This window comes from Scomber japonicus, chromosome 19 (genome assembly GCF_027409825.1).
Source record: "Scomber japonicus isolate fScoJap1 chromosome 19, fScoJap1.pri, whole genome shotgun sequence".
Taxonomy (NCBI): Eukaryota; Metazoa; Chordata; class Actinopteri; order Scombriformes; family Scombridae; genus Scomber; species Scomber japonicus.
Window position 1 is genome coordinate 3,744,349 of NC_070596.1, and position 12,506 is coordinate 3,756,854.

At 39.7% G+C, this 12,506-nt stretch overlaps 1 long non-coding RNA gene across 1 annotated transcript; it reads right to left on the reverse strand.

Annotated features, from left to right (window-relative positions):
* Nucleotides 1-1,742: 1,742 nt before the first annotated feature.
* On the reverse strand, nucleotides 1,743-2,342 carry LOC128380675 (uncharacterized). The gene is made up of 3 exons (XR_008323493.1): nucleotides 2,326-2,342; nucleotides 2,098-2,239; nucleotides 1,743-2,004 (listed from the first exon to the last, which is right to left on the reverse strand). It is a non-coding gene; the product is annotated as an uncharacterized LOC128380675 (long non-coding RNA).
* Nucleotides 2,343-12,506: the final 10,164 nt, after the last annotated feature.

Consider the following 12,506-nt stretch of genomic DNA (forward strand, 5'->3'; position numbering starts at 1 on the left):
CACTGTCAGGCCGCTACCACCGCAGGCTACTCTCAAGCCACCGTCACTATCAGGACAGGAAATGCACGGGATACGTTTCAAAATAAAATCGCGAGTGCACTTCCGGTTGAATCGCTTTCCTCACAAAAGCATGAATTAGTAAAAATATGACGTAAAATCGATCAATTGCTATAGTATATATAAAATAAAGCTTTTGATTTGGACAATTAAAGCATTAGCCTTTGTCTTTTTCAAAACACTTCTCATTAATGATTGCCATATATGTAGACTAATATACACTGCACTGCTTAACTGTACAACTTAGTCATTATGAAAAACAAACAGGGGGTGATATGACTCGGGGCTCAATTGTCTTTGTGGCCTACTATAAAGCTTAGGATCTTGAAAAGAGGTCAAATAGTTGATCAATGAAAACAATGTTGGGCAGGAATAACATTGGTCAATGCACAAATTTTAAGTTATTACTCATATTCATAAGCCAACATCTCATAGGCCTATACATTTTGTGTACTATACAGTATATACAGTACTTCACTGGCTTTTCATTATCATTTAACTTTGACTTTATTGCACTGCTGTTTTACTTTATTTGTTTTTCTGTTGTATTATTCTGTATTTTTATTCATAACCACCATAAATTTCATGTTTGGTTCTATGTCTATGCTAATTATGTTCTTGTGCTGCTGGAACACCTAAGTACCACTAGATACAACCCTAACTCTTGATATCTACAGTATCATCCAAGTGAATTATGTGATCAAAGAGAAAAACATAAAAAACACCAAGTCACAACATGATCAAATGTTCTGTAGCCCTTTATTTCCAAAACACAAGTCACTCATCTGTGTGACATTCACAGTAAGCCAAACTGTTTCTTTTGTCCATAATTTCTTCACAAAATGTCCACATGTCCTTAGTGGAGTAAAATGTAAATTTGAAGGGCTCCAGGATTGAGTCCTTCTCATCGTCGTTCAGTTGTTCTGTCCAAACCCTCCCATACTGCAGAGCAGCCTCAGCCTGGTTCTCCTCCCCCATGCACAGAATATCAGGCAGGTCCACTCTGGCAGAGAACAATTGTTCATTGGCCTCAACCCACTCTGCTGCATCTCTGCAATCATGGAGAATACGATCTTCAACCGAGTCCTATGGAAAAGACAGAAAGATGTGTGTACCATAGCTGCATGCATGCATGCATGCATACATTCATACATACATACATACATACATACATACATACATACATACATACGGGGGTCCTGAGGTTTAAGAAATCATTATCAGGCAACATAAGCATTATATTTCCAATTACCACAAAGAAACAAAACATGTTTTTAAAATACTTTTTACCAAATACTGCTTGTCCAAATTTGTCCAGTGTGATGTCTAGCAAACGATGTGACTCACGTCCTCTCTGTAGTTGCTTTTCTAAAAGCTGTGCATTCGTTTTGTTGTTTCTGTGATGTATTAGGTTTCTCATCAAAAAAACGTGTGTTGAGGATGCCATGTTGTTGAGGAAGTAGTTGTTTTTGCGCATACATGAAAAAGGTTGCTCGGCCACCTGGCTATTCAATGAACCCTGAAGTTCTGGAACCAGGTTGATCCTCCTCAACACTTCCTGTGGGTCTTTGGTATTGGCCTCATGGAATTTGTCATACAAGACATAGTGGTCTGGGGAGCCAGTGCATGGATACCCATCTTTATCAGGATTCTGCAACATTTCAGTCAGCCATGGTAGTGAGATCTTGAGTTTGTTCTGCTGAGCTGCTGTGATGTTCTGTGGTGTCGATGCAGCCAATCTCCCTTCATGTGGTTTGAAAGGTATCACAGTTGGCCAACGTAGGTTGACATGAGTTGCCAGACCCCGAGCAAAGTCATAAACTGCGACATTTGGCAGATGTTTCCAGGATAGAAGGAGGTCAGCAAAATCTCGTGGAGACTCTGCACGCAGGTTAAACTTCAAACTGTACACCACACCATGTGGGCAGAGAATCACTGACCACCCACCTTCAATGGAAAATTTTTAAAAAAAAATAATAATAATAAATGAGCAAGTAGCTAATCGTAGGTAGTTATCGTGCAGTTAAATGTGACCCTTACCAGATGCTCCCCAGATTTTCTGGAATATCTTGTCGTATGAGTGTCGTGTCTTCATCTCTTGCCTAAGTCTAAGAATCAGATCCATCCGCGATCCCTTTGCATCCAAATTACAGGCCTTGCACAGTTTACGCACAGTTGAAACCTTTTGAAATACAGACAAGAAATAAAGTAAGATGTTACTGCACAATGCAAATCAAACAAACATACATGCATACACAACAACTCTACCTTCTGCTTCATGAGCTCATCCACCAGCCGGTCTTCTGACACCATGCTGACTTCAGCTTCAGTGGAGGACTTTGCAGAGGATGCTTTTTCAAATTCTGTGTTTAATGCCATCTCCGATTTACGTGTGTTCCTTCCTATCCATGGGCCCCAGTACTCATAACTAGGTCTTACACTGAAGCTGTTCTTTGCACGACCTGTGAAAAGTACACGTGACATTCTTAATATGCTACATTGCATTGCATCATTAAGTCAGGGTAATTACTAATTAAGGAAACACTAATATGTACATACTTTGGACAAAGCCACGAGAAATCATCTCCAGCTGTACAGAGTCCCAGAACTCTTCAACGTTGACTTCACCAGTGAAGTTCTCTGGGGCATCTTTAATGTCACTCACTGAAAAACAGTAATTCATTTAACTAGTTTTGAAAATACTATGATATAACTCCCTCCCAACACACAAGACACTGTGACTTACCAGGGAAGTTGAACACTCCTTTTTTGTGTAAGTCCATAACAACTACTGGAGGATAGTAGCCACAGCAAACACAAGAAAAGGAGTAGTCATGGCTTGTCAATGCCTCAAAGTGGCAGTACGCATGCAGAACTGAATCTCTGCCAGGAATTGTCACCTTTCTTAGGCCTTCGAATGCATTTACTACCTTGGATACTGAGACGTTGTTCTACAGAAGAGGCAAAAACAAAACAAAAAGAAACATGTTACGTAAGATTCATAAAGACAAATATACCCACACACATATTTAAGTATTTGTCATAAAAAATACACTGTACATACCTGTAGGTTAAGTCTCAGGTATACACAAAGTTCCAGGGTCAATATTGTATGGTCATCAAAGTTATGGAGACCGTCTTGCCATTCCTGGTACCTATAAGTCATGTCACACACTGGACATCGCCGGAAATAGGTCGATACACCTGGTGTAAATAAATCATGAATATATCATTAACACTGTGTTACTCTGCAAACTACCATAATAGCAGACAAAACACAAATTACTTACTTTCAATTACACCATTCATGGTGATTATCCTGACCTTTCTAGAGATCCTTGATGACTCTTCAAGATTTACAGGTCCTGGACAGAGTGCACAAACTGTCTCTGCTGGCTGCAACTCTGTGACATAGTCTGTGAGTGCTTTTGGTTTTATAACGTCATCTGGCAGGTTAGCTGGAAGTTTTTTATGTCCATATATATACTCTACAAGTCGTTTGAAGACTTCTGCTGATGGTGGATAGACAGTATCTGGGTGCTTTTTTGGTGTACTGGTGCTGGTTTCCTCTGTTCTGAACACATCCGGGTTGGTTTGAAATAAATGCCATTTGCTTATGTTTTTGTGGACACATGACATCCTTGGTTTGGCACAAGGGCAATGCCATGTGTTTGCTGATGAATTGTATGTTACAAATATCCTCCCAAGGCGACTGTAATAGTGTAAAGTTGGCTCATGGACTGAAAAACAAAAGTGCTTTGAGCTTTCCTCAAATGACACCTCAACACAGAGAGGGACATGTGCTGCCTGTGCATTTTCTTGCCTTTTAATACAGGTTGACTTTTTTGGGTCACCAAAAAATTTTAAGTGCACCATTTCTGATAAAATATCTTCTCTAAGGCATTCTTCAGTGGCTATGTCTGTACAGTATTGCAAAGAGCGGATGTGTTCACAGTGTGTAAAAATTAATCCACTTCGTGATGCCATTTTGGAATACTGCCTGCATTCTTCCAACTCACACTGAACCTTGTGTACTCGACCCCAGGTTTTGTTCTGTACATGTATGGGATTGAAAAGCCATGCCCTCCTTTTTGGACTGCAGAGATCCCATTTTTGGCATCCACACAGACACTCTTTAAATTATCACTTTCTGTTACATCCTTCGGTTTCTTGGGGTGCTTCCTCTGGATGTGTTTGGCCAAGTTTCTCTTCAAACAAGTAACTGAGCAGAGGGGACATTGGACCTGTTTCAGTTTGGATTTTGGACCTTGAGTCTCTTGGGTAGTATGTACAACAGAAGAGGAAACCAAAAGAGAAGACAATGTCATATGTGTGTCTGCTGAGGAGTGGATGGTAGATGTTTGAATTGATTGGGCAGAGGGAATAGTACATGTGATTGTATCCTGTTGCACAAGAAGGTCTGGAGATGGGGATATTATGGTTGGTGGAAGCAGAGGAATGGATGCAGCAGACGAACTTGGTTGCAGGGAGGGCAGGGATGAATCCTGACTCTGTTTGGACTGGGCAGCTGCTGAGGTGGAAGATGGTTGTATGGGACAAGACTTTAAGTGTGCTTGCATGTCTGTCCTTCTAACAACAGTTTTGTCACAAAAAGGACAATGATAATATCCCCCATTCCTGCAGTTCAAATTGCAGCGGCAGATCTTCTTATCTAAGAGTAAGTAGAAAATGTTTATATTAGACAATGACAAAAAAGTCACATGAACGCACGCACACGTACACGTGTACGTGTGTGTGTGTGTGTACACACACGTGTATCTTTAATCTAAAATACAATGGCATTACCTTGAAATGCAATAGCATTTTTAATATGGACTTCCAAATGTCGCTGAAGTTTGGCTGGTTGGCTTGGCTTGAACATGCCTTTGGGGCAAAGGGGGCAGTGGAACTGACTGCAACATGTTGTGCAGCGTTCCACTGCAGGCTTTCCATCACACGTGATGATTGAATGATGCATCTAAAAAGGATATAAAATGCATCATGTGTTTGAAAAATTAATGTATACAGCCTGCAAACTTAGATTGTCTTTGCTTACAGGTAAAATGGCCACTTGCACCAGGTAGTGTAAATGAGGCCTTACCCAGTAGGCGATTTGAGGGGGGATGAGGGGGGATGGTGTCCCCCTTGTTAGCAAAATGACCAAAATGCATCCCCTTTGTTAACCTGCCATCCCCTCTCTGTCAGGGCAGAGCAGGGATGCTTATTGAGTATGTTGTGCCTGGCTCATTGATCCTTTAATTAGCACCGCTAGTTTTCACGTTGCCATTACCATCCTACATAACTTGTACTGTCCCATAGATACACAGCCTGTTCAATGCACTGACGCTGCGCCGTTACCCCGCCTCCCTCTCTCTCTCCTCCTGGGTGTGTGCTGGGGCGCGGGGGAAAAGGGGGGGGGGGGGGGGTAGCGGGGAGACGGAACACGGGCATGCTAATAGCATCATAAGCTAATAGCAAAAGAAAAGGAAGACAGGTTGACCTTCGTTTACTTTTCAAAAAGAAAAAGACAGGTGAGAAATGAGCTTGGGTTTGATTCCTGTCCAGCTCCGTGTTACACAGGGAGCTTTTCTTAGGTGACTGCTTTACATGAAGTAACGTTATATAAATATCTGTAAAGTCTCCACAACTAAAAATATTTTCACATTAATCTGCTGAAAGTGGAAAGTTTCTCTGTGCTCATTGAAAACCAACATTTAAAGGGTGGGTCTATAGTGTGTGCAAGATTTGTGATATCACAAATAGTTTGGAAGCCAGATTTGTCCAGTATTCAGCGTACATAACTGTGATGTGAGAACATACACTGAGATGGACTTCACAGTGAAGAAGCAGACGTTGTGTGTACACACTTGTGAAATGAAATCATTAGATTATGAAATTAAAATTATGTTTAATTAGGTAGAAGATGTAGATGTGATTTTAAGGTTTTTAACAATGGATTTATTTATTTATGTGGAAAAACCATATCAGACATAGATTCAAAGTAGAGTGGGCCTAGCCTATTTAATATAGGCCTACATCTTAAAACATATCTAGAGGAAAACTTTAGTAAACAAATAATGTTATACAATCCACTAGCAGCACTATTTACACTGTAGCTCTGTGGGAAACAAAGCTTTAAGTTCACACCATTACTTTTGTATAGAATGGACAAAGTCAGAGAGTAGGGCCAGGGTTAGAGGTGGAGGAGGAGGAGAGAGAGCAGTTACATAGGATCAGTCAGAGAGGACACACAGTTTTAAGTTCATCTTTGAGTTGAGTTCAACTAAGCATGTGAGCACAAAATCCACTGGTATTGTTCAGACAAGAAAATAAGTTGGAAGTTGAACAAAGTCAGAAAGCAGCAGCAGGGCAACAAGGTGTAGGAGAGAGAGGAGGCACTTCAAGAGCAGCAAGACCAGAATGAGCTAGGCAAAGCGTTTTTATGAGCGACTGACCACGATTGGTGGTGGTAGGGTGGTTAACAAGCTGCATCCCCCTTGCTAAAAAAAAACAAATCGCCCACTGGACCTCTGTAGAAGAATTAATAATGACCAAGAAAATGCTGCACTGCGGGTTAATGTTCAGCATTCAAAAACGTACTTAAGTGACAGTTGCTATAACAAGACAGTTAAGTAATCTAGTATGTTATGTTAGAAGCAAAATATACTCAAGTATCAAAAACAAAAGTACTGATGGTACAGCAGCATGCTATTTCTCAGTAATTTCAGTTACTAGTCGTTGTGTTTATATACTGTAGTAGCCTATACAACAGAGGTGGAAAAATAAAAATGTGCCAAGTAGTCCTGACACATTTAAAAAAAGTTAACAATCCCTGAGAACTTAAGGTGTTGATGCTAACCGCCATTGGAGAAAGTTAACTTTGGCGTTATCTAACGACAACACAAACCGACATGTAACATGCGGTAATTTGCATCATTAATGACTTCTATAACGTTACTATTTTACGGCACCTATATTGATGAAGAACACAAGAAACCATGCATTTACTTTCTGTGTATAAGCAAAATCAGCAACTCACCGCTACTCTGGACATAGATTGACTCGCTGGTGTCCCTCGATTTAAATGGCAGATGAAATCGACATTTAAACGTCCTCACTCCCCCCTGCCCCGCCCCCCAAAAAAGTCCGTACTTCTCGTTCTGAGCGTCCTGACAGTGGAGGCGTCCTGACAGTGGAGGCCTGCACCGGAAGCGACCTCACAGTGGAGGTCTGCAGCCAGGTGCCTCTCGGTTTTTTTGCCACTGTTGCTCATGTGGGAATGTTGGGTCCCTAAAGTTAAAACTTGAAGAATTCGGTTTAGAACCTGCTCTATGTGTAAAGTGCCTTGAGATAACTTTGTTGTGATTTGGCGCCAGGCCTGGACTGGGACACAAATTCGGCCCTGGACTTTTTGGTCCAGACCGGCCCGCTACAATCCATGCTCAGATACTGTGCCAACTCACGTTGATGTACATTTAAACACACAAGCCCTTAATAACATAGTATACTGAACAATATCCCTTATATTCTGGAGACTTGAATAGGCTGGAATTAGTTTTAACTGTATAATGTGAAACTGTTGAACGAGCAATAAACCATAAACACTGACTGAAAAAAATATGTAAAGCATCATAGGCTACATATGTGTTATGGTGTTAGATCAATGTCCTTCATGAACATATTAGACTATAGGCACAAAGAAAGGTGCATGTTGACACTTAAAACACTTTAACTCTGGTGACCTGATTTGGCGGATGTCATTATAGGTAGAAATGATCAAAAAATGTGAAAATAGCAGATCTACATGCTCAAACCACATCACATTGCAACATGTGAGTTGAGTGGTAAGCTTGCAGATTTGTAATTATGTGGCATCCTTTGATGAAAATAGTGGTTAAGTGGTTAATAAAAGCAACTAATCAATGAATCAGGATAGTATATGAATATGATTGTTTTCCAATACTTTAGATAACTAGATTTAGGCCTAGTTGTAACACACCACACTATGCAGAGTTTGCTATTTATTATGTTTAGTAAAGTTCATAGACAGTTAGTAACCATTCTGAACATTTAATGAGTGTTTATCCACACCATGCTAGCAGGCTCACACATGCTTAAAACTCTATCATCACTTCCACACGGTGGAGAGTCTTCCTCAACCTCCTGCTCCTGCACCACCATGGCAGCGGGAGCCTCACTTGACTCACTGTCCGACACCTGCTGCTGAGAGGGACCCACTCCCGAAGCCGCTCCGGCCACGCTGGCCCCCGCAGCAAACATTTCTGATTTTTTTTTGCTCGTAGCAGCGTCGGTTGCTAGAGCTTTTTTTTTATCTCTTTGTTTTTCCGCTCCGCCTTTTCGCTTTTTAGCCGCATTGTCCATTTTGTTGTAGTAGTATCTCTCACTATCTCTCATCTGATTGCTTGTCATCAAAGGTGATTGGACGAGAGGGGGTTGGGGAGGGTCAAGAACCAGCATGGGTGGGACTCCTGGGCCTCTGTAGCCTATCATAGGGCCACTGGGCCAGGTATTCTTTAGACAGACACGCCAATGGGCCTCTAATGTGTCTGCAGGCTGCAGCGGAGCTCTGTGGGCCGGTGCATGTCTCTGCTCTGGGCCGGGAGAGTGACCATGGCAAGGCGCAGCAAAAACTAAATAAACAAATAAACAAAATAAAAAAACGGCAGCCACCGGCCCATTATTGACCGGCCCACCGGGAAAAGTCCCGGTACTCCCTATGGCCAATCCACCCCTGTTTGGCGCTATACAAATAAAGACTGATTGGCTGAGATTGATTGACGTCACCGCCTTTGTAATTAATGTTGGTTATTAAACATTTGCAAACGTTGTTATCAGAAACGTTGTTTTGATGCCAAAAAGCGACCCAGAATAATATATATACACTGAGAGTCAACTTATTCAAAGTATAACACAAACACAAAAACTTTAGTTTGAAGAGAAGATACATTTCTCTTGTTTTGAACTAATATTAGCTAGCGAATTTGCTATTATAGGCTAACGTAGTTGGAACAAAATATCGTAATTTGAGCAAACTTTTCAAAAGACATACAGTTATCTTGTTTTTTATCCTCTTCGTCTTTCTTCCTTTTTTTCTGCCCCTGAAGGGTTTTTTCTGACATTCACCTGCTCCTAGCTCCTGGATGCTCAGTGCGCACTGCAGGTTGGGCGCACTGCACACGTTACTAGCGGAGCTCTGACAGCAGAGAGGCAGTAGGAAATTACACTCTGTTAACATAATATTGTTGTTTGTTTGTTTTTGTACAAGAACGTACATTTGATAATATATGAATCATCATCATTCACACATGGACAAAAATAATTACTTTTTTCTTTTTAAAATGAATTGCTCTTGGGGGGGCCCTAGTGATCACAGGGCCCTAAGCAGCTGCTTTGTTCGTTTATGCCTTGGGCCGGCCTTGTGTGTGTGTCATGTCGGATTACCTTTCCCCCAGAATGCCCCTTAGGGTCTTTAAAAATCCCACGTTTTAACTATTTTTGTGATCATCAACCTCATAAATTGGAAAATATTTGTTAAAGTTTGAACAACGTCTCCTGCCCTCCCTTTGTAGTGTGCCTTGTCAATACTATTAATATACATTCAAAATTCCCTGGTTTGAGGTCCCAGTGTGGCGTTGTCGGTTCTCATTCCAAGATTAATAAGGGTGAATCTAACTTGGATATTTGGCACTAATTCTAGTCTCCCTAGTACCACCCCAATCAGAACCAGCCAAACAAAAACAAAAACAAACTAATTTATTTCCATGGCAGTAATTCAATTCAACAAGATGCCCTTTAAAAAACAAACAAACAAGTTAGTTTACGCTCAATAAGCATGCATTTTAAATTGCTGCCTCAACTGTGATGATATGAACTGTCATTCAATCAAATGACACTGTGATGCTTTGCAGACACTTTATTACACAAATAACATTGTTACTGAAAATAGTACTTTTGCAGCGAAACCAGTGTCACAATAAATATCAGATAGCACACGTGACTTTAACATCAGAAATGCTATTTCTATGGCATGCCATTAAGTAAATCATTCAAACATCATGGCAAATTAAGAATATAGACAAACACAGAACAGATAAACAATGTATGTTTGATGAAGGTCTGAGAATACTGGATGAAACTTGAGAATAGGGAATGATAGATTAAGCAAATGTAATAATACAGAATAAAAATAAACTTCATCAATCTTTGTGTTTCCTCTGTGTCTATGTATTTTACTGGTGTGGCATTCATTGTTGCATTATGTTTCAAGCTGCTGTTGGTGCTACCAAACTTCAATTAATTACTTAATTTGGTTGGCTTCAGTATTCTCAGACTTTCATATTCTAATTTTTCCACTCATTCTTCTGATAAATTGGTAATCAAATTGGTTCAATTAATGAATTACAATTCATAAGTCTCAAGCAATGTACTAAGTTCCAAGTTCCAGAAATGGAATGGGGCTTCGACAGCTGTTGTAACTGAGTACAATGGTTCACAACAGGGATATCTCTACTGCCTTGCTTACTTGCTTACAAGGGGCAAAATACACACAAAACATCCATCCAAAGATTATTGTGGTGGTGGAACGGATCATATTAAAAAAAAAAAAACTCAAACAGAATGTTATGTCTCCTCTCATCAAGTTTTCTGAAATTTCAGGATGTCTGACCAAATGTAACACTTTTGAACTAAAGAAGCTTGTGAAAAATAAGGAATGCTACATTTTGGCTACATCCATTATTTTAGTGTGACTTTTTATTTTTTATTATTATCTATTTTTGTGTGTATCTCTATCCAGTTTTCATATTCAGATACACCCATAGTCAGGTTAGGATGAGGGCTGAGAACATGTTATTGGGACCTACTTAGTTCAGACTACAAAAAAGATTAGATCTGGATCAGTTCCATGATACAGATTGATTCAAATGTACTAGGGGTACAGCCCTAAAGAACACAGACATTTAAAGGGACCACACAAGCTGTTCTTCATGTTTCCCATTTGCTAAAAAAATGTGAACTTGTAATTCATAGCATACCATTTCAATTGATGGGCAGTTTGATGCATTAATGGGTACAGTGCTTGAGACCTGGCTGTTGAACAATGTTTGACTGGCAGTGAATACAGCACCAGTCAAAAGTTTGAACACACCTCCTCATTGACTTGAATGAGAAAGAGTGTCCAAACTTTTGACTGGTACACATATACATAATATGCTTTTCCTGTCAACTTGAATGGAGGGAAAAATGTAAACAATACAAGCTCTAGAAGAAGCAGCAGCTTTCATCCCTTGGTACAGTTTGTAATGGCAGGTGCTCATGAGGCAAGGCAAAATAAAGGCACACAATTACAAGTGAAATGTTACTGTACTGAAACATGTACCAAACATTTATGTTGAAATAATGCTATGTGTGTAGCTTTATTACACAGCATTTATTCACGCTAGTGTAGATGCACTTTTCCAAAAGTTCCAAAAATGAAGGTGTATACTTATTGAGCACTAGTTTTCTTAACTCCATTAACAAATGAGTTGAATGCAGCTAAATATTAGGAATACTTTTCAATACAATGTAATTCAGTACAGCACCACCACCCACTAACATATCAATAATAAACAAAAAATAGATTAAGTTCAGACTACACACTGTTAACAAAAACTGTTGTAGCTGTTGTATTGAATTGCATTACATTGCACAGATATTCCTAATAAAGAGTTTGATAAGTGTATACTGCATCATATTGGTGCTGTTAAACAACTCATTCTTAAAATCACAATGAAATCACAACATTTCTGTAATTAATCCTGCTTAATTTGATTCTTGCTATGATATTGTAATGAAATGAAAATAACCAGTTTAAGTCTCCAACAGATGTGATCTGAGTTAAATATAGGCTTAACAGGATCAAACTGCTGAAAATCTAAATTAACAGTCAACAACTAAAAAGGTCAGTAGTTTCCTGTTTTTTCTTAGGACTCTATTTTAATGGTGCAAGCACATTGACCAATACATGGTGGTGGTTCTTAGGTTCACAGACTATGAGGGGACCTTCAAGTACCCCTGCTATCTGGGTCTATGTATTTTCAGCAGTGCAAACTACAGATGAAGAAGGCTATAGACCAGATGGCGTGATGGTTAATAAATACACTCTCAGCCAATCATGTCTCTGGTGTCATAGCTCTGAAACAGCTGAGCCAATCACAGTGAATTACAACAACATTAGCTCAACAAATGGAGATATGCCTATTTCAGGAAATCAGTGAATCAGTTTATATGATCACATCACTCCAGCTATTTCAGACTAAATTCTGTTGAAAATACAGATGTGGCCAAAATTATTGGCACCTTTGCATTTTATTAAAATAATGCACTATTTGCCCTGAACAGTGTTGAAATTAAATTATAAATGCATGTCTATATTTGATTTGTAGTGG